This window comes from Sinohyriopsis cumingii, chromosome 17 (assembly GCF_028554795.1).
Source record: "Sinohyriopsis cumingii isolate HCF-2022 chromosome 17, ASM2855479v2, whole genome shotgun sequence".
Lineage (NCBI taxonomy): Eukaryota > Metazoa > Mollusca > Bivalvia > Unionida > Unionidae > Sinohyriopsis > Sinohyriopsis cumingii.
The window spans coordinates 106,196,059-106,221,410 of NC_142977.1; positions in this window are offsets into that span (position 1 = coordinate 106,196,059).

Below are 25,352 nucleotides of genomic sequence, written 5' to 3' on the forward strand. Positions count from 1 at the left end.
AAACATTAAGTTGTGTAATTCGGCTTTGTTTTATTATCTAAGAACAAGTCTGATATCAGATATAACTTAAAAATTAACGAGAAGACGCTGACCGTTTTATTCTAAGTTACACAGATGTCTTTTTTTAAATATAACAAGAGTCCTAAATAAATTCAAATTTCGAAAATGTGCAAATGCTTTGATAAAAATTATGTCAAACTGAAATTGAGAGCAGTTAAAAAAAAACAACAAAGAAGGACATTTAAATATCTAAAAAGATATTATTGATAAAAAAAAAACATTAACTTTAGTCTGAAAGTTAATTACAAGATTGTAAATGAACTTACAGACAAATTAAAAGAGATACATGCTGCATTAGCACTTTCGAAATTTAGTTGTAAGATTCAATAAAGTCAGGACGATATGGATTAGCTTTCCTTGTAGCGCCATATAAACGGAAGATAACTGAGAGATACAAACATTATACCAAAGGTATAAATCATTTTTGGATTCGTCGTAGACTCCGAAAGTCATTTGTTAACTTTCTATTTCAGTATATTAGTTGCAACCTTTTGAAACATACTGGTAAATTAGTGTGGAATTGACTTAAGGAAAGGACTTATGCTTTAGTGTTACAAGGTCAAATCCTACATTCAAACAAACTTAATATTAATTTCGTTGTTTTATTTCAAAAAATTAGATCAAGGAAGATGATTTGGAGTTTCGTTTTCCTTTAAACATGACACAAGAATCATTGAGACAATGACACAATTCAAAACAACAAAATTATTCACACCTTCAACGTTCATTGAAATGAAAAAATTGTGATAAAACATCGAATCTGTTATATATCAATAACTGGAGAGACTCAACAGGAAGCCTCTCCAAGTGGGCATTAGAGTGTGCTTGAAATAAGGGAAACTCGAGAAACCAGAAAAATAACTAATCTTTCCAAAGATGGGTGACAAGATTATCTTTCAAATAAAAGATGCAATCTTCTTGGCTGCATCATAGAAGATCATTAGGTCCCTTCACGGTTAAGTCGAGGGTATATTATGTGCATTTACTCTTTTTCTTCTGTTTGAATGTTGGCATACACGTCCATTTTTGTATTTTTGCGTGTGACAGGGAAGAATTTATTAACTTGCGAAAACCCACAAACATTCGATAACCCCACACTTCTGCATTCGACCTCTGGTAACCTTGTATTGCAAACTTCACATAGTAAACTTTGAATAGATGCCCCCAGATTCTTTACCAAGTGAACACTTTGCACATAATGAAATGTAGGAGATAAAACATGTTATATTTATGGTTCATTTCCGATTATGTCGCCTGCTTGTTTCTCTCGGGCATTATATCATCAGCTGAGATAATAATGATGATTACGAACTTCAAGGAAAACAAATACATGGTTCTTGAAATAACAAATGCCACTGAGTTAGGGGACATCTTCACCTGCTAAACTGACATGAAGAAACATGTAGCCATCTCTGTGTTTAAAGAGGTAAATTGATGCAATAGTATTAAGTGTTTCTATCGACTTCAGAAAGTATTTTGGATGAAATATGATTTTCTGTACACAATGTAATACTGGAATTAGTTTTTGCGCAATTATTTCGAATCCTATTTTATTGAAATTGAACAGCTTCTGTATCAAGTAGTCAAATCGAGTGTGTCTCTCTTTGGATTGTTAACTTAGCTTTAACAATTTGAGTCATATCGCTAAGATGCATGCAGTCTGGTAGTTTATAGTGATGTCTACAAATGGGGTTTCCCTCCGCATACCTGTGGGATCCTGTCCCACCCAGTCACATTATCCAGTCCTAACACTAATGTCTCAGTGGTGAGCGCTAAGCGAGGCAGCTGCTAGTACCATTTTAAGAAGTCTTTGATATCACTCAGCCTGGGTTTGAATCCGTTCAATTGCATGATTTATTTACAATGTTTAATGCAAAACGTAACTGATTCAAATATAAGATACATGTGATACATTTAAATCTTATGACATGTGTCACGTACCCTTTCTTTTCTTTTTTATATATGTATCACTTACCATCCTCAAACGTACCAATCAGTTTATATACTCACTTACCCGTTGCGTTAGCAGATCAATCAGTGAATGTACAAATAGAGTGAGAGAATTAAATTTCACTGTGGAAACGATGTTAAACACTAGTTCATAACTTTAAAATAAACATGCTGAATGGAAATAACAAGAACCTGCTTAATTCACACGGCACTTTTATGTAAAGTTGCGATTCTTGGCTAGTACTGAGCAATGACGTTGAGATGATATTGAATAGCTGATGTTGAGGATACGCAGATTTTCTCCTGATTTGTCTTCTTTTGGGCTTTAAGGTAACACGTACGGGTGGGTACTTGTACATACCTTGTGTACATAACTTTGTGTTAGAAATTATCTTTGTCCATAGAAAAGTGATATAAACATATACATATTTATGTAGGTCTTGAAGATAAGAAATAATCTCAACTTGCAAATGGAATATTAACTGATTTATTGAGACTTTACGATTTTCAATTCTAAATCTCTTGCAAATAATGCATGAAAATAGTATGCGTTATTATCCCAAAACATTCATAAGCTTTTCTTCCTGTGGATATGTGATGTTATATATTCATATTGGTGTTAGTGAAACATATTAATGAAATTTTCATTTGGCGTATATATAAAAGTTTAAGATATTCTTACATGTTCTTTTCATAATTTCAATTTCGCCTCTTTACTTGTGTAACCAGAACATGGAAACAGATTGTTTTACAAACGTTCTTCACACAGTATTATAAAACATATAACAGGACATATAATCACAAAATATGGTATGCATCTGACTTTTCAGTTCCTTGCATTCTTGCATTGCTGACTTTGATCTCTTGCCTAATACATATACAAAAAGGAAGGACGTCCCTATCAAATGAACATTAAAGTCTGCATCCTAGTTAATGAACAGTAAATGGAATTTTGAAGAACCAAAGACATTGCACAATCAATTACTTCATATGTTTTTTTCTGATAAGCAGGTTTCATTCGAAGTACACAGACGTAGTCGGCTTCCTTTTGCAATTTGAATAAACGGCTAAATTCACCAACGGACACTGGACGTAGAGCAGTGAACACTGTTTGAAAATCGCCAAAGCGATCGAGTGAACTTGGTTATTATCTATGGCCTTATCAGTAATGGAAATATCATTCCAAAACATTTTGATACTCTAACTGGCAAATATTTTTTGAGCTATTTCGATGAAAATTACTTTGAATAAGTTCGAACCCAAATGAACAAGAATATCGTATGTAATTTCAGATGTTCCTGAGATTCTCAGAAATCAGATCTTACAAAATTAACACCTTTTTAATGTCAGAATAATTTCTTGACATCCGCTGTTCTCTTCAATGTCGCTTTAGATTATAACTAACGTTTCTTTTGTATACATTTAGCTCTTTATAAAGTCCCCGAAAAAGATGAACTATTCGCATTATAATGATAAATATAAAGCAATATTATGGTAGAGGAAACATTCAACTGAAGATTTGGAGAAGTTGTTTTACAATTTATTTGCATACAAAGATATGGATGTCATGCTTAAATATGTAACAATAAATGAAGCCTTCACGGAGTACCAGCTATACTTCGTCTTGAAATTGTTTTATTTTCTTTCAATGGCTTTATATTTATTTCTTTTATCCCCATTCTCTGAAACAGGCTTGAGATGCTTTGGCATACGGGATCATATTTTATTAGATTCTATACAACACGTGTAGAAATTTTCATCTTTAAAATCTCGATTCTATCAGAAGGGACACCAAAACATCTTTCCCTGAATAAGGCCAGGTTCTCAACAAATCTTATACGCAGGAGAACGTTATACCGTTAACCAGTTCTTTTGTTAGAAAAGCTGACAAACCTCCTTTGGTGGCCATATAAATATGTTTTCTTTAGTCCCAGAGCCGACGAAAAACTACCACAGATTCTTGCAAATAACGTAGGGAAACTTTGACCGAAAATATTTTGTTCTTTGAAAAAGAATTGCATTTCACTTTATCTGATCGATTGACATAATTTGATGAGATAATTTTTGTATTTTTAAATAAGATTTTGCTTTGTAACAGTACGACGCTTGGATGCTTACTATGCGCTATCTGTGACACCTCCGTGAATCAAGGTATGAAAGTGAATCAGAATGTTCACCTTCCGTGAAAAAAGTAATGATCTAGAATAATTAAATTGTTGTAAGCATAATGTGCCGAATTAAGGTACGAGAACAGATTTTCTTTAGCAGAATTTATGACATGAAAATCATCAATGCGATACATATTAAAAGTCAATTGCAAGGAATGTCTTTTGCTTTAGGCTGTGGATGTCGATGGAGTGAGATATTCACCACCTTCCCATATACTTTTTCCTTAACGCAAGTTGTTCTTCCATTTTGCATTGTATGGTCTCACTGGATAATTTCGTTTTGACACGTCCCTAATTTTCAAGGTAGAAGGCATGAACCTAATTATGATAAGCCTAGCATTTATAAATTTACACAGAAGCTAAATCTGTAATGTGGTTTAGATTTAGGTAAGCTTGAAAATGGGCTGGATTGTATGGTGACTGCCTGGCACAGTTAGACTACCACTGGGGATCAAATGCGTAACTTGGGCTGCAAATGAACAGCCGACTTGACTTATGTATTTACATGTGTCTGATACCGAGGTAAATATCTAAAGGTCGAGACGGTTGAGGGGTGATGAAAAGTATGCTAATTTGTTAAAGTACTACTGAACTTTATTCATGCATAAGGCACATGTGTGTGTGTGTGTGTGTGTGATCTGGATTTTTAACGTAGCTTTAAAAAATTCAGCCATAACGCTACGATATCTGCAGTGTGGCAGTTTATAGTGATGTCTAGCACTGGGGCATAATGCCACATACATGTAGCATGATATCCTACCTAGTCACTTTATCCTGACACCAGGCTGACCGGTCCTAACAATAACTTCTTATTGCTAAGCGCCAAGCGAGGCAGCTGTTAGTACCAATTTTGTAAGTATTTGGTATGACACGGCCGAGGTTGGAACCCACGACTTCCCGCATCCGAGGCGGACGTTCTAACCACTAAGCCATAGGAGCGGTCCATAAGGCACATACTGATTCTTTTAGCTGCCTTGTCACAAGAAAATATTCAAAATAGTTCTTTGCTGTCAAAAATGAATGTAAAAAGAGGGTTGGTGGCAGTGTTGGTTCAGTATTAAAGCCACCAGTTGTATAAGGAATTAACGTGATTGCCGCAGTCAAAAGTTCACATGCATGCTTTAAAAAAAATCATTAATATTTTTTCTTTTTATCTTCAGTGTAAAATTATTCTCATTTTTCTGCAACAGGTCATTGTCGGATGAAAATTCACCAGATAAATTGTCCTGTGAGACCTAAGTAACTGTAATTGTGACAGATTTGTTTACGGTTTCATGCAGTTTATTGATAATGTGTACATAATTGATGGTTCTAAACGCAGCTGTGAATGATCAAATCCAATCACAGAATTTTGTATCTAACCCTCGGTTGTTTTGCGTTGCCTCTAAGATTAATTTTTTCTCATTTTATCCGTAAAGTTTAGATTGTCTATATATGCATTTCTTCATTCTCCAACACGCTATACATCGAAGACACTATACCGTACTACAGAATGTTTTGTTTTTCTTTAATTTTGTTTTACTTGAACTGCCGCCTTTTCTTCTCCAATCAAATCTTTCCGAGTTTGAGGAATTTTCATTATCACTGATATTTATTCTAACAATGTTGTTTGCAATCTATACATATGTTTCAATTCGTCATATGATCTTTCACGTGCAACTACACCAATAATGGTATGGAAGCCCATAACATGCTAATCTTTAATACAAAATGTTTTTGACCAGAACTTATCTGAATTATAGCAGTTTGGCAAGAACAGAAAACATTTTATCCATTCTCAACTTCTTAGTGAATGCTTGCCAGGTACATTTTCAAGAACCTGTTTTCAAGTTTTTGTTGCAATAAGTGATTAATACATCATGCCAAAGCATTACTTCTGACAGTCAATACACAGAGGAGCTATTATTTAATATTGTGCTTAATGGTTTTCTCGACAATTATATTTTGAATGTATTTTATAAATTCTTTAATTTTATCCCCGTCAGACCTTCATGTTGATAATGTTCTGAAATTACTTGCCTTATAAAATAATCTGGCCCAGAATTAAAAAAAAAGAAGTTTTGGTCTTGGAGAAATTGTGGTGGATCAGGCAAGGCTAAAGCAAATGTATAAAATTAATTAAAGCTAACTATAAAACATTTGCAATACAAACCAATATTTATGCGTTAACAATTATTAAGAGTTACTTCTGTTATTTTCATTTTCTCTGGAGAAGTTAAATTCCAAATATAGCATATTAAACTTAAAAATTACGACTAAGATTTTGAAAGGTCCTTGACCCCAATCCTTTCAGAACCTTAATTTTGTTTTAACAATGCCCCAATCCAAACTGAGCTAGTCTTTTGCACGTTAATTTCAGTACTGAGAGTCGACCAAGTGTTTGTAACACTCCTAATAAAGACATGTCATTACCATCTAAAAATACATCAATTTCGTTGACTTAAGTTATTTGGTGTATTAGTGATAATTATTCCTTTAATTGTTTTATTGTTGCTTGTCATTTTCCCAATAACCTCAACAAATAATATAAATACGCACTGATAAATTGGATCTCCTTGTCTAAAACCTCTTTTTAAATCAAACAAGACTGACATATTTCCATTCTGAAATATCTGTAAATTAACTCCTTAATAAAATAGTTTAATCTATTTTAGCATTGAAATACCAAATATCCATTATACTGTCCATTATCGAAATTTGACACACTTACATTAATTACAATAATACGTTTCCCCTTGAACTGACAATTCAAGTCACGAATAATTTCTCATCGTATACCATTTGTATTGATTTCCGAAACAGATTGACACCCTTACCCCCACCCCAACTTGTATTCTTATATAAACTAAATCTGGCATCCAATCCCCGTTCAGGCTGAACATAACTCAGACAAGAGATAGAATCATAACAATCTGCATCAATAGTCTGATGTGCATAGTGTTGTGTATTTTTAATTTGATTGTTTTGATAGTTTTTTAATTTGTTATATACAGTGGGTTATGTAAAACTGTATCTTGTAGCTGACCTTGTCCAAAATAAAGTTCATTGTTTACCTGATCAAAGTCATTGATTTGTTTTTAAATTCAATAAACAAGTAATACATATATAACATTTTCTCTCTGAGCGTGAGTTTAATATTGGGATCATTACCAATAGAAGTAAACATGTTTATCTAGGTCTGAGTCAAGGACATTGGGTTTACCATGTTATTTATTATACGTTTAGTAGCAGACCTTATAATTTTAATTAAGATCGTACGTATACGTTTAGTAGCAGCCCATCTAATCATAATTAATTACATTTCGGCCCTCATCTGGGGTTTTCATTTGTGTCTTAGTTTTTTTTTATTATATATAATCTTGTTTACTGGAAAATGTATTAATTCTTACAATAACATCCGGGCAGAAATCATTATTGTGTACAGTATTTAATTTGGAATATTCTCTGGAAATACAAGGTGCTCATCAATATTATTTTGGATAGAGTCATTAACTTGGAATTATAGTGAATTCAAACAGGGAAAGCTTTGATTATATTAGTATGATTCGTCAAAGTGACTGTTGGCACATGAATGCAAATCAGGCTACTGGTACATTATTACAATAGAGACTACATGCATATCAGCACGTCCAATGTTGGAAAAGATCTGGAATGCTGCTAAAGATTATTCAGAACCTTATTCATCAGGACTTGTGTTAGTAATTCAAGAATTATTTGCGATTTGATTCGCAATAAGTAACTTCTTTTCTACATTTCACTTTGCACGATTGGAAAATAAATTATTTGTTGAATTTTACAAAGTCTTTTGCTTCTAAATCTTTCTTATTATCTATGTTAAGACCATATAATAATATTGGTGTTGATCTTAAAAGACGAGTGTAGACACAAACAAACACCTGGAATAAATATATCAAAGTTTCCATATTTTTAATGATTCGCACCATAAATACAATTTTAACCTTTACTATGTAATTAGTATCAAAATATCTAGTCTTAAAGTCAAATACGACATGTCCATTTTATAAATATTCAAGCCCTCATATTTCACCCACTAACTCTTTCTGATCTGTGCATGATTCAACTCTTACCAAAATCAAGACGAGCCATTCTCAAATTCATCCGCTGCTACATTTATATTGCACAAAAGCTAAATATTATTTTCATAACATAACTGTAATATTATTGATATCTAGGTATTGCAACTTACAGATATGTTGAGTTATAATTACTGAAGAACATACAGTAAATTGATTTGTTTTCACTAAACACTTGCCAAGTAATTGTACGAATTGATGAATAAGTATACTGGTTACTTTTTGATTGGTTATTACTGTCATTATATAAACAAAAAATGACACAAGATTCGAATATATATTGATATATATATTGATATATATATATATATATATATATATATATATATATATATATATATATATATATATATATATATATATATATATATATATATATATATATATATATATATATATATATATATATATATATTATAATAATAAACTTTTAATATCTAAAGAGAAGTCTCAAGTGACATCTATGTATCACAATAAAACTCTTCAAAGAACTGGGACAATGGTAGCAGAAAAAGTAATCAAGTTATCAGTTGTTCATTTCATTTTTTCGTTTTTCTTTCTTCTTCGTATTGTTGAGTATTCAATTTCTCAAAATTGTCATATCATTGGATCCTGTATATTTTGCAAATACTTTGCACTCGAAGACCCAGAGACTGATTCAATCCATGGCAGGTTGAATAATTATGTTATCAGTTTTTCATTTCAAGTTTGAAATTTTTATTTCATTATGTTTAGTACTTCTTGTCTCAATTTCTCAAAATTGTCATAACATCGGGTCCTGGCCATTTAACCTTTGGTATAATTTACAATGGAAGACCCAGACTAAATCAACACATGGCCGCTTGGATTACCAACAGAAATGAACGTATTCCTTTGTACTATCTTCGTTGATTACATACCATAAACGATTAATTTTGTTCCTGTTGCTCATTACCTCCATCTCTTCTGATCATCTTAAAAACATTCCAATAATGGGATTGTCTGAATCTGTACCAGATCTACTAACTTATGGATGACATCGATACCTTCACTCAAGATAGTTACACACAGAACTTTCAAATTTTCTCTTTGCATTCGTTAAGAGTTTTTTTTCCATCTTTTGACTTCAACTTGTAAGTCAAACATGTCTCCCCTTAATTTGCAGCTTCCCCACTAGTCTATTCATTTACAATTTATTTGTTCTCCTTTGGTGGTTTTATCAGTATTTACTCAAGGCTGTCCATACACCACAAGGACAACATAAAATTTGTTGTGCATATACATATTTGAACCTGGTCTTCTCACGCACGTGCGGATCGAGCGGATGTTATTATCAAATAAAGAACCAACAGGAACAAAGTTTGATCAAAAGCGTATATTCCCATCTAAAGCTGTTAACAAGGATGTATTGGCACACAATTCTTCAATAAAGGTTGCCAGATGACTTCGATTTAGATCCGTCACACAAATCATTACAAATTGTTCTATTATCAGCCTCATATTTTTGATCGACTACGGCATCTCGACGAGGCCTCAAATGAGTTTCTCGTATTGCAATATCACATTGTAACCATGACTATCATTTAAAGGTTTATATTTGATTTGCCTTATAATGGTGAGAAGAAAATGTTTTTTTTTTTTAAAGGTATAAAAGTATGGTTAAACCTTTTAAATCTATAAATTACAAACTAAGGAGGTTCTGTCAATGACCATGTGCTTATGTTTCGCATGAATTTCATTCAGTAGAGCGTTGATGATCAAATGCCTCCCTAGTTCATTATTGACAGCGTTTAAATGAGTAACGTAGTAACATATTTTCGTTTAGTTTCTTTACATTCCGTCCGTGTAGTGACGGCATTCGTCTCAGTCTCAATACCAGTTCCTAACAAATATAGGAACTGCGTCAAATTTGGTGAGCATCCTATTAATCAGTTTCTATTGTTCAACCTTACTAAAGAAGACTCATAATCTTTGGACATTGAGTGTTTGAGATACATTAACTTACAACCCATGAAGAAATTAATCAACTACCATCATACTTTTTTATACCTTGCATCAAGTATTCCGCATCAATATGCGTACCAAAAGAACTTGAAGTCATCAGGGCTCACGAACTGCACAATATTATTTGCCCACAGCTCTTGACCCTCATGATTTATGTAGTAGACATTACTTCATTACGGTGGGATACGGTGACAGTTGGCTAAGAATTTGACAATTTTTAATCTTATTATTTATAACTGTTAAACACCCTCATTTATGAAGTGGAAAGTTAAAATTTATAAAGATATCGAATATTAAGTCCAGGTGTTTCGACCTGAATGACATGTATGTTTCATTAAGTCATTGATTTTCTCTAACGGCTATGTATACATCTTTGACCGTACGTGTAATTTTTCTCAATTGTTGTATTTGTACCAAATAAACATCTAACTGTTAAATTTCTCCGTCTCAAGCAGGCTCATTACCATCCTCCTGAGGGCGACTAACTTCAACACCACAATCATAAAGGCATATGCACCCAAATCACACAATGATGACAACGAAATGGAGAATGTTTACAACCAACTTCAAGATGTCGTTGACAATTCAAGCAAGAAGGACATTATGTGTGTAAAAGGAGACTGGAATCCAAAAGTGCGAGTTGATTCACACACAAACTGGCAAAGCACATGTGGACCCTTCTGACATACAGAAACAATTGGAAAAGGACTCAGGCTCTTGGAGTTTGCTGCCTACAACAGTCTTGTGCTAGCCAACACGTTCGGCCCTCAGATAGCATATAGTAGATGGACCTGGCACTGTCCAGATGGACAACATCACAATCAGATTGACAACATCTTGGTGAAGAAACCGATTCTGCACAGGACTGAATATCGCCAGAACACGAAGTTTTCCAGGAGCAGATGTTGGATGTGACTATGATTTATTAACGACAAAGTTTCGCATCTCCCGGAAAATGATCAAAAAGCCTAACTAACCAAGAATCAGATTTGACCTTGAAAAATTAAAAGATCCAATTGTCTCAGAAGCATTCCATGCAATGCTAGGTGGTAAAGTTGCACCTTTGATTACCCAAGACAGCCATGACACACACCTCGAGTCCTTGACAACCACATTAAACACAGCCGTTACTAGCACATCTAGCGAGATCATTGGCAAATATCGTCGAACAAGAAACATTGGGTCACATCAGATGTCCTTGAACTATACGACAAAAGAAGAGAGCTGAAAAGGGAAAAAAGATCGTTAAAAAGAGCTAGAAAATACAGAGATGTAAACAAAATGATCAGGGAAAGCATGCAAAAGGCAAAGGAACCCTGGATAAAAATAAAATGCTGCACAAAATCAAAGACAGTCTAAGCAAAAATGATACCAAAATGGCATATCAACTGGTGAAGGATCTCACATCATAAAAACAAGGGAAAACTACACCCATCTAAGACCAATCAGGAAAATGCCTCACAGAAGATCAAGAGATCCTCAAGTGATGGACAGAATACTGCCCAAAATTGTACAATCATACGACCCAAATAGATCCAGCAGTACTAAATTGCCCTCAGGCAGAAGAAATTGATGATAACCTTATTCTTCGTGAAGAAGTAGAAATTGCAGTTGGGTCACTATAGAAAGTAAAGTAAGCTGGCATTGACAACATACCAGCAGAGCGCATTCAAGCATCGGGAGAAGACATAGTCACAGTCCTGACAATAATCTGCAACAAGATATGACAAACAGGAGAATGGCCCACTACATAGATTCAGTCCTTGGTCAGTGTGCTCCCCAAGAAAGAAAACCTACAGCTATGCAAAAACTGCCGAACCATCAGTCTCTTCCGTCACCCGATCAAAGTCATGCTGAAGATGATTCTCAACAGACTAAAGCTCAAGCAGAAAAATGATTTTTGAAGAGCAGACAGGCTTCCGAGCAGGAATTAGCACCATAGAACAAATCTTCAATCTCAGACTCTTTTGGGAGAAATACCTTCAACATCAGCAGAATCTATACCACGTCCTTATAGATTTCAAAAAGACCTTTGATACAGTATGGCATGCGGCCTTATGGGCAACTATGAGGAAGTACAAAATCATCTCAGACTTAGTGAAAGTTATTGAGCACCTCTATTACAAAGCCACCAGTGCTGTCTTCATCAATGGCAGCAGAGGAGAATGGTTTCGAACAACAGTTGGAGTCAGACAGGGATGTATATTCTCACCTACACTCTTCAACATTTTCCTGAAAAGGATCATAGAGGATGCCGTGCATAACTACAAGGGCACTGTCTGCATCGGAGGAAGAACAATCTGCAACCTTCGATTCGCAGATGATATTGATGGTTTAGCAGGAGATGGAAAAGAACTGGCTGATTTGATTAAGCGCATCGACACAACCTCGACAGGATACGGTTTGGAGATTATCGCCGAAAAACAAGACTGATGACTAACAACAACAATGGCATCAGTGCAAAAATAAAATTCATTGGACAAAAGCTGGAAAGAGTCACAAGGTTCAAATACTTGTGATCAAGTATCACAGATGAGGGCTCCAAGACAGAACTACTTTTCAAGATTGCCCAGACAACAAAAGCAAAAACAAGGTTGAGATGAATATGGAAAGATACCAACATTGCCTTTCGTTCCAAAGTAAGGGTGATGTGATCAATTCTCATATCTATCTTTCTGTATGCTTGTGAAACATGGACGCTCACATCAGATCCACAAAGAAGGATTCAAACCTTCGAAATGAAATGATACCGCAAGATCTTGGGCATCTCATACTTTGACCATGTAACCAACGAAGAAGTCCATATTAAGATCCAACGAGCCATATAATCCTATGAAGACCTCTTGACCACTGTAAAAACATGCGTAAACGGAAGTGGTACGGTCATGTCTCAAGATCATCTGGACTGGCAAAAATAATCTTGCAAGGCACAGTAAGTGGGTGCAGAAGAAAAGGCAAAGAGAAAAAGAGGTGGGACGATAACATTGAGGAGTTGACAGGCATGGGATTTGGAGATTCATTAAGGGCGGTGGAGAACATGGAAAGATGGAGAGAATTGTTCTAAAGTCAACTGTGGTGCCTCAACAACCTCTCGGGTTAGGGGTTTGATGATGATGATGATGATGATGATGATGACCGTATTTCATTTGTGAGTGATTAGGTGCAATTTACACTTTGATAAATATGCAGCCTGGATCGTCTAATCCTTATAATTCACATTTTCGTCCATTCTGTCTTCAAATCAGGATATTACATTAACAAAACTCTGATTATATAGAAGATTTATTACGCAGCTAATCACAGTGGGTAAGAATACCTAGTTCATCTTCTACAGCCATGACTCGCGGTTATTCTTCGTTTACCTTTAATATGGAAGAAATAACAGACATTATTCAAATTACTCAGATCTGCTGCTCGTGCCATATGGCATTTTCAGTGAAGACCTAGAGATGACTGATACAGAAAACTCAGTGTAGGAGCACAACTGCAATAACGTATGATGGAAGAGGTTCTCGCCAAACCTGCCACTTTTTTGGTTACTGGGAAATAGCGTTGGAGTGCAAGTTGTACAGTGTTTGATCTTCTGATTGTAGATTTTATCTGGTTTTGCGATGATCTCAAGTCATGGGCGTTGAGGGTTACGTACGAAACTGATATTAAGTGACGGGTGTGGAGGGTTACGTGCATTCTGATACAGACAAAGCTTGACCAGACCTACATTTGAAACTAGACTGGTAACCGAAAGCGCTCCTCAAAATTTACCTCTGAGTACAAACTTTCAGATTTCGTGTGTTTATGTGCCGTTTTCAGTGGCATAAAATGATAACGTTTGCTCTGACAACATGTGCTAAATCCAGTCCATACACTTGTTAATTGCTGACTAAAAACATCCAAGCGCTGTCTTAGATCTGTATCACACATGTCAAATACTATTATCAATGATGTAAATTAATATCTCAAGTAATGTCAAAGGACAAAGTTGTCCACAGAATTCTGTCATTTCAGATAGGATATCGCAATAAACATGATCTGTATTCATTCATATTTTGACTTTATTGTCTTTAACAATAGGTCTGACCAGATTTTATTACTATTAAATGTTTCTAAATCTTGTGTAACAATGCTTAATAACATAGCATCAGACAGTTGGATAATTTCACATGATTGACTGGGCAATATTGATCATTACATTGTCTGGTTCCATAGCATGTATATAATTTCAGCTTTCATTCACTATATCTTGCATACTAGAATTCTCCGATCTGCCAGCATTTATGCAATTTATGCTGATACTATTCTCTTAGAAGTCCAGAGGAAGTTTCAAAATATCAAAACGTCATTGCATTTTAATACATCAAGCATTTGCTTCATTATGGAGGTAATCAAACATGGTCTTTTATTTGGTTGATGGTTTATTCTACATCTTGCACAACCCTCTACCGAAACACAGTTTTCGACCTAGGTTTTATTATTGGAAACTAAGGATTTTAAGTGCAGTGGAAATTCAACAGAACTCCATATAATGATTTTTCTTTTTCTATATTGTGTTAGTGCATTTCATGCCTGGTCTAACTTCAAGGATCAAAGTAATTTCAATTATTTATAAGATCTAAATTGCAAAATGCAGGTATGATTTGCACTTAATTTAATTATTGCTGTAAATATATCAGTGAATATAACTATGATCGTCACGTTAATTATGATTGTAAAAATGTCAGTAGTACACATTTTATCCTCATATAGAAATTATGTTACGTCTAGAGTTCGACACCTTTCTGAAAATGCTTGTATCACAAGTATAATTTCTAGTATATATGTCTTGAACCATGTAGAACGGCTTGTTCCGTTCACTTTCAGATTAATGCTAACAACCATTTGAACTCTAACATTGTACACGACCAACCTGGTGAGGACAAGACAACAATTTCTTCAAAGCTGCTCCTGCGAAAAGTGCAAACACTTTTCCACTGTGTAGCCACGGTCTCAGAGTTAACTTTGGATCAAATAGAACATAGTTTTCTCGGCCATTACATTATGAAGCATCGGAATATTTACAATAGTGTCATCTTGGTTTCCAAGTTGATAAAAATACCTGACCAGTATGAATAATTAAATATATTAGCAAATTTACTACAATATACAGACATGTAGCAGCTATGATGGTCTGAAAATCTCTTGCTGTTACACATATTTCTGGTTCAGTCGCCTGTGAATATTTTATCTTGGTAGGGATAATACGGAAAGAGAGCACAAGACAACTGTTACTTACAGTTTACTGCTTGTTGACACCATGGAAAGAAAATTTAAAACGTACAATTTGGTATAGCATAATGATGCGTCTTTGTCGTCAGGACGAGACAAATTCGAAAACCATATCAAAAAATTTTTTTTACCCTAACACCGACAAAAACACGAAAGCGATATTGTATGCTATTACACATCCCTCCTTCATGCCTTCAGAATAATGTTAGATCTATTGTGTGAACGAAATTCAAAATAAATTGGGACGCGCCGACATTGAAGAAGATACATAGGTAGTTCCAAACCTTGGTGTGTGATACATAAATATTGGCTTGAACATCTTTGTTGAAAGCCAGATGAAGCATGCAAGATAAAATGAGCACGTTGTACAGTTGCGGTTGGTGTGATATAGTAAATCAAATTTTAGTATGTTCAGGTTACTTTAGCAACTTAGTCATTAGACCTTATAAAAATGGCTGCAAGCGTGGCTGACTTTAAAAATGACTTGTACGAATCAACTAAACAAATCTCTGTTACACGACAGGACCCTTGTGTCCGTTCACAAAAGTTTCTTGCGTCCCATACATAAGTTTTAAAACAGAAATAAATGATGGACTACGTCTGTAATTTATTAAATCCCTTCTGGATTTTAAAGGTGACATTACATTTCATGATCTTTTTTATGACATGTCCTCCCAGCGATTTTATGTAGAGTTAGCATTCCTTGATAAGCCCTCACTGTTTATTTAAGTGGTCCCTTTTGTTGCATCTGAGAAAATCTATGAGTTGTTTGTTTGGTCTTTTCTGTGTTTGTTTTGTCTGATCGAAGCATCGACAACAATATCTGCAAATAATTTGAAATCCCTATTAAAAGTTACATAACGTACAAAGCGACATCTTGAAATAAGACGAAACTAGCAGCTAAATTTTGAGTTTAATCAGCAATTAAAGCTTTCCTGAACGCTGCAATCTCTAACTCTGATGTGTATTTTTGAAGATAAAAATCAGAGATATATTCATTAAAAAAAGAAATTTTAAACTGATCTAACAAACACTTAATTGTAGCGCCCGATGATTTGAAATGATTGTTTTTCCCTGAAACTCCATATAGATTGTACACGCACTTTTTATTAAGAAAAAGGGTGTTGCTGACAAACAACGTGCTTAACATAAGTGGTGTGATGGATTTAAAAATCGTGTCCACTTTCATTGGTTGCCCCAATCTTGCAGACATGTACCGCATTGATGTAATTGGTTTAGAGTTTGAATGGTATCATTACCCGAATATATATATATATATATATATATATATATATATATATATATATATATATATATATATATATATATATATATATATATATATATATATATACATATATATATACATATATATATATATATATATATATATATATATATATATATATATATATATATATATATATATATATATATATATATATATATATATATATATATATATATATATATATATATCAGCTTTTGTTTTCGTCAAGCCATCATGAAAATCGTCTTGAGTGCCACTGAAACACTGAAACATTGCGTACACCTGCTATCCAGTTTGCATTGCCATCCCGTCACTTACTAAAATGCTTACTGTTTCGTACTCTCTGCTGACCATTGTGTTGGTTTGCTTACGACATAATTAAATAAGCGAAAAGAGTGGTGGATATTGTGCAGCTTAGATGAAGCATTTACCGAAATACGAAATACACGTAATATGTTTCTGACAGCTTTAGTTATATTTTACACGTTGGTGACTCAGAATTCCCGAACTGCTAAGTTTTCAAATAATTGTAACAATTTTTTAAAAAAAACACAAACTACGCTGAAATATGCAGTCTCGATGATGATACAAACAATGGTATCTAGGTCTGTGCATCCAAATAATATTTTATATCCTAGATTGCCGTTGTATGAACACTATCTCATGTGCAAATTTCCTTTTAAAGTAAATTATTTGACACTAAAAAATTTAACAAACAATCACATCATTGTATCATAAATAGAATAAATATAAAAGGGATTTATTTGTAAAGCTAATACTATATATACATACATATATATATATATATATATATATATATATATATATATATATATATATATATATATATATATATATATATAAGCTACGGTGGGGTGGGTGTTGACAGGAGAGTTGGAAAATGCACATTTACTGGCCTGAACTTAATTGATTATCTAATAACTACTGCATGTGGCTTACAATTGGTTAAAAAATTGAAATACTTGAGTTGCATTCTTTGCTTTCAGAGATTCACTGTGCTTTGACATGCCGAATCGGAAGCAACCAGCAACCTGATTATATTACCCGAAAGTAGTAGAAGTTCGTGGTATTCGAGAAGAACAAACTTTGGAAGCCACTGAGTTCCCATACAATAGCCATGTACACACTTTCTTGGTTAAAAAATGCGCAGTTATTTATGCAATCAGTACTTGCTTCAAGATCTCTTTATCCGCGGTAGCTTTATGTAGACCTTTGGCACTGGGAATCCTGGACAAAGGGTCTCCATAATTTTTGCGGGGTAATTAGAAAGAATATTGTAGGTCCAGGTGAGAAAAGATGGATTCCATTATTCCTCATAAACTTATTATTATTTGTCTGTCGACAATAGCTTTATTTTGTGCAGCCTTTTGAATGTATTAGATATTGCAAAAATAAACTTGTCTGTACTTTTGTTGATGTTAAAATCCATTTGTAAATGTATGGAACCTTGGATTATAACATAAATTGTATTCGGTAGGGATCAGAGGAAAGAGTTTTAAAGTTATACTGAATATTTGTAATTATACCAAATTATGTGTTTTTATAAACAATGAATTTTCCAGGTTTTTCTCTCGTGAAAAATGTATAAGACAAGGGGAAAATTTATCCCCATTCATGTTCTCCTTATTTCTGAATGACCGTGAATCTCTTTTACTAGTAAATGGGTGTAGAGGTTGCGCTGTACACTGCAAACAAGTTGACTTTATAAATATGTTAAATACCATGTTGCTTTTAAACGCTGATGACACTAACCTTCTCGCTGATAATCCTGACAAATGCAACATATGCTAGATATGTTTAATAGATAATGCGATAACTGAAACGGTACGGTCAGTTAAGAAAAAGACACATTATTATAACTGGTTTGTGCAAAAGAGCAAACGTGCAAATTTAAGATGAATATGCCCATACTGATGTTGTAGATGAAAATAAATACTTTCGGCCTTTCATTTCACAAGAATGAAAGGTTCACCTATGGCCTGAAAGTCTAGTATCCATGGCTAATAAAAGTACGCAAATGCTTAAAAAAAAACTATGCACAGTTTAGAGTGGCATCGTGATTGTCAGCTGAAACTGTTCTACCAGACCAATGTACTGATTTCAACATATGCTTGTGAAATTTAGGGACTTGCAAGATCTGGTATAGTTGACAAAACTCATCATTCTTTAGTTAGAGGAATACTGAATTTTAAAAAATGTACCCGTACATATATATGTGTGTGGGTGTGAGTGTGGCATACGGGTATACGGTGGACTTGGTCTGTTCCTTTTAATTCTTAACATCAAAAGTCGCATGATAAAATTCTGGGCTAGATTAGTTAGTGGTCGTGAAGAAATCATGTCTTACCATATATAGGCAGCTAACATCATACGTTATCTAAAGGTCTAAATTGCCGGTTATTTAAAACTAGTTTGTATTTAAAAATGAGTTATCACTCATTTTAAAAAAAAAATGTATCTAAAGTATGTACAAAGATTATTTAATTTTAGAAGACGTAGATTTCCTGTTGCAAAAGGTAGATGGGCTAGTGTTTCTTATAACGAAAGTTATTGAAGACTTTGTCATTCGCAAGAAATATTCGCGAATATTGCTATCTCATGTCGTGTTCTTATTTTCTTGATGAAGGACGACACTTTATACCTCATCTTTGAATTTCCAGTGTTATGTATATTTGATTTAATTTATATTTGATTTAATTTAACTTTTTGTTTGTTAGTTTTAATTTTTTGTATTCCATTACATGCTTTTGTAATGTAACTTTATTTACTGGATTTGACATTGTCCAGAAATTCAGTTCAGTTATGTTTGACCTGATTAGTTTTTGTAAACAACTAATAATAGAAACGTTTGTATCTATTGCTGACCTAGTTCCTGATTCTAATTCAGAACCAGTAGCAGTTGTAGTAAACAACTTTTTAATTTTCTAAAATTCTTTCTCAAAGTAAGATTCATAAACTGAAATCGAGGCCATACTTGGAGTACGTGACAAATAACATGTATCAATAAGGTTTTTCCAGAGGATTGACCCACATCCGGGCGTATGTTTTGCGTTGTAGCTAGATTTATTATTGATGTTTAGAGAAAGAATATTCATTATTTCCTTAACACATTAGAAGTTAAAGTGTTTTATGTTGTGACCAGTTGTTGGGCTAATTATTTTGTTTTCTTCAACTTACATTGATTTCACATTTTTCCCCTGGAAATACTAGTGATTAAAATTAATTCTTGGACAAGAACAGTTATTAAAATTTACACTGAATTCAAACACTGGAATATTATTTTTCTGTGATTCAACAAAAAACTGTTGACACATTAGTACGACGCTGACCATAGCATACATCATCGCCTTCAATTTTCAAATTTTCTCGGGATTCGAACTGAGTTTCATTAGGAATTTTTATTACTAGGACTTCTATTTTTTAATTCTTGGATTATTCCTGGATTATTTTTGGATTTGATTCGTAGAACCGTAAGTTCCTTTTCTCATGTTTACCTTGTTTTTCTAGGGAAATACATTATTTGTTAAATTTATAAAGCTTTTTGTCTTCACTGTTTTTTTTTTTTTTGGTTACGTTTTGCAAGAGTCTGAAAGCATAACATCACAACTAACGTTTATAAATAGAATCACCTAATGAATACAGGTAACCTACAATTCTTGAAAAATATTTGCAGATTCTAAGATTGTGTTTTCATACTTTGTAATCCATGTTAAGCATTATGCTATAATATCACACGCTATATTCATGTTTATTTGCTCAAATGCTTCATACGTTGTAGACTTTATAACCTGAATGTAATCAAGTCTTGTCTTCTCTTGTCTTGGTTACAGCTAGATGTGTGGAAATAGTGTAAGCAAGTTGTGATTGAGCATGAATTGTTAAAGCCTGAAAGATGAAGGATAAATTCTATATGTTCCTATTTTCTGTCACATTTTAAGGTGATACAAATTTCTTGCTTCCCTTTTGTTTTGTGCAATTTTATGATTGTGTTACCGAATTGTCATACTCCGTTATTTACACTAACGTTTATATTGTTAATAGTATGCATCCTCAATAAAACTGGATCGGTTTTTCTATACAAGTATACAAGATGTTCTGATAACTCACTAAATATCGGAGGCTATTATTAACTTCACTCGTCAAGGTTATCATCATGTTTAGAATTTTAACAACAACACATATATATTTTTTTTAAAATGAATTTTCCTTAAATACCCGTCTCGCATGTTATTTGAAATCTATTTTTTCGTAAATGTTTTAAACCTATTACAAGCCATCATTAGTTCAAGCATTCCGGTTTTCATGACTTTGATATCTTGATTTGCGAACGTTTTAATAGTCATTGAACGTGACTCACAGTCGCTTGATTGATTGATGAGAGACGATGCAGCATTACATATTAATCTCATATAGCATTATCTTTACTGCATCAAATAATTAAAGACATCTCTTGCTCCTTACCAAAATCTAATTTAAATGAAATTAGCTTCCTGGCAAGAAGAAAATGTCTCCTGGATCCATTCACTGATGTTTTCACATTCGTTTTATGATATTCAAGCGTTAGGAAAGTGTTAAAACAGATGTGGCGTTTAGAAGGTAATTATTATTACAATCTTCTCACGCTCTCCTTGCATATTGCTTTTATTTCCGAACTAGCCCCGATCCTAAAGTGCAGCCAAAGCTTTACGGTAGAAACACCTATTTAAAGCAACTGTTGCGTATGTCACGCAATTACTTTTTAACTTTAATTAACCCTATCATTAATGTGAATTTTTCAGTTTCCGGGCTGTGCTATGGAATATGCTCAAGCATCAGTTAAAGTCCATTTATGGAACCATTGTTATATAAAGTAACTCTCTCATCAGATCGAACATGTAGAGAGCCCCCAAAATTATATTTAAGATGTGTAATTTTGCAATATATATAGTGTTTATGTCAGTAGACAACAGTTCACAAGTTTTATTTATGTGCGCCTAAACATGATTTTCTTTCTTTTAACTAAGCCGTGTATGTTGGATGGAGGTGTGAACAAATCTAATTTTTATATTAATTATTTGATATTGGGATAGTGAAGTTGATCAGTGTGAGAAAAATTTATATCGCCACAGTGGCGATAAACTTGATATCACAACAATGGTGGTATCATTTTCACAATCATTTTAATTTCCTATTTTTAAAACATATCTATGTTTTAGTCATACTCAGGCTCCAAATTAAATTCATTTGTCATTCTTTTATCCCTTTCTTTCGTCTCTTCACAGATCATAAATCAGCTGTGTCAATTTCAATGAAGCAACGAGGAGATGTTGTAATGTGTTGAAGTCTACATTTCCTTGTAGAAACAAAAAATATCATTCCGGTTTTGGAAATTCGAGTGATTTTTTATGAAATTTCTTTGTTCAAGAATTTTATATGAGCAGACGTATATTTCCAGGAAAAAAGAATTAATCCTTTTGCATCCAAATATTTCGAAATAACTCCAAACTGATACAACCGACACTTTCCAGTGTAGGAGCCCAACTGTCCTTGTTCCTCTAAAACGATGGTTTAAAACTTGAATTGTACGCCCCGGATAAGGGTCATGTTGTCATGCTTACATATAAAAAAATTACGCAGCCCCTGTACGTTCCTGATAAGAACCAATCATTTTACTCAGAGAATAAAATTTGTTTACTTCACTAAAATCTATTTACAAGTCTAGGGTCGCGTATTCAATATAGCCTTGATCTCACTCTTATTAGTCCCACAAACAAACAAAAAAATAAGAACTTGTTAACGTGACCGCTACAAATCCCCAATGATATGAAAAACGAATCGTCAAGGTCAAACAATTTTCTGGAAAGGTATCGAATTCAGAACTACATTATTTTGCCATATAATGAAATTTTAAAAAATAGAAAGATTTTAAAACTTACAAACAATTAAATCAGATATAATTAAATCAAATATACATGACAAACTACGCAACATGTATGTCTTGCAGCTATCAACTTTACAACAGGCGTGCCCCACAATTATCAAACAAACCCATATATGCCTTGCAATTATCAGACTATACAACATGCATACATGAGGGTTATCAATTATAAAGCAGGCATGCCATTTAATTATCAACTTCACGACATGTACTCATAAGCATTATTAAATACACAACATGCATAAATGAGCATTATGAACTACACAAATATTTATGCATGAGCATTATCAACTGCACGAACAAATATGTCTTGCATTATCAACTATACAACATGCATACATGATTATTATCAACTATGCAGCTGGCATGTCTTGCAATTATCAACTACACAAGATATATTCTTAAGCATTATCAACAACACAGCATGTATACATGAGCATTATGAACTAAACAAATATTTATGCATAAGCATTACAACTACACAACATGCATACATGATAATTATCGACTACACTACATGTACTCATCGGCATTATTGACTACACAAAATGCATGCATAAAGCATTATCAACTACTCAAAGATGCTTAATAACTACACAAGCATGCATGCGTGATCATTATCAAATAGACATTTATTTTCTGTTGGTGAAACTTCAATCATCAAGTTCTGAATACTAATGCAAATTTATTTATTCAATTAACGTCTTAATAATTCCATATTTTATGAATTGACATAGTTTTATACAGTTTGATTGTATGTAAACTGTCACGTGCTACTGATCTGGATGTTTTGCACTTCTTTAAATTCTACATTTGGTTTCCTGTTTCCAGGTCATTTTATGTGAAGTTTTATCGATTTCTTATACCATAATAATAATAGCAACATGCACCCACTTACCCACCTCTGTGATTTCTGATCAAAATAAATAAAACCAGATTAAAATCGTCCATTATAAGTTAAAACAATGTAATTGCACAGACCTACCTGCACTCCAACACTCACCCCTTTTGCCGAAGAAGACATATGGCAGGTTTTACAAGCCAATCTGCAGAAAACATTGCATTTCGCTTCGATAATTTATTCCAGCATTAAAGGTCAGGGTCATTTGACGAGCAAGGGATCTCACTTAAATGGACACGAGTTTGCTTTGAATAATCTAAATGCGCAGAAAGCAAGAACAACGAATGCTGTAACAACACCTGCGATACGCAAGCGTAATGTTAAAAACAGGAATAACCTTGTTTTTACAGCATCAACTATTTTCTTTTAATTTAAAAATGATCATAATTAGCTGTTTAGAAAATGAATTGGCATGACCCGCTTTTACACTCTACACTATATTACTGCATAAAAATCGACTACTCTTGGTTGACGATAATGGGGCTATGTATATTCCATTGCAATGAAGGGGATAATGAAGGAAAACTTCGAGCTACCTAAAAGTGAACGTTTTGTTGATTAAATCTGCTGATATGATAACAGAAAGAACGTAAATTGGAATTCTAAGGACAAATGATCAGGATTGGGTATTTATCGATGTGTAAATTGTTACCTAAACACTCACAAAGTCATCATAAATTCCTTCGTTTTTATTTACTTTGTGAGTGATTAGGCAAAATTTACACGTCTGTAAATACCCAGCCATGATCATTTAATCATATAATAATGAAAGTAATGAAGCTTGTCCAAGTGTATCGACGAATTTTAATTCGTATTTTATACGTCTGTTCCGTTGTTCAATAGAAAATACACAGTATCCATGATGCAGAAAACTCAGTTAAATTCTTAAGGATAAACACACACAAAAATATTACATATGTAGTGAGATGGATTTTGTGCTATATTTTCCTCACAACATAACACGTTGCACGAAAGATCTTAACTGATGTAAGAAGAAAGCCGTTTGAGGTGTGACGTGTGTGTGTGTGTGTGTGTGTGTGTGTGTGTGTTATCGAGAGAGATGGAGAGAGTGAGAGATGGAGAGAGAGAGAGAGAGAGAGAGAGAGAGAGAGAGAGAGAGAGAGAGAGAAAGATGGAGAGAGAGAGGGAGAGAGAGATTGTGCGCCCAGTAAAAATCTACAACCCACTGGATCCATAAAATTCGTCTTCTAGCCCTGTATGCCGTGCAATATTTAAATCAAACACTTAAAAGAACGCCCACACTTTCACTTAACGAGATCAATGAGATAACGTATGCATGTTATTATCGTCTATTTTTGCACAAGTCGTTCGCCAGTTCCAGTCAATTGTCGCAAAAGTATGAACATGATATACTGAAACAAGACTATATGTTTTATATCACCATCAGCAATACGTATAAATGACTTTTTCTATCGCTAATGTGGCATGACAAAATTATAAATTGCCTGAGTATTATTTTAAAGTGTATTTTTGCGTGCTAAGAAACACTCCCTTATAGACCTTAACGACTTCTGTATGAAAAGCAAATGTTGATTCCCGTTGCAATGCAGTTAATTTTGTTTCATCTTTACCAAAATGTCCCCAGTTTCTATAAAAGAAAGGTTAGGTAGTCTTTAAATGGAATAATTACAGAGTTCCATTTCATTGTCGTTGAAGATTCATTTTCACACCAGTTTGTACACAAATGTATCATATGCTCTTAGCG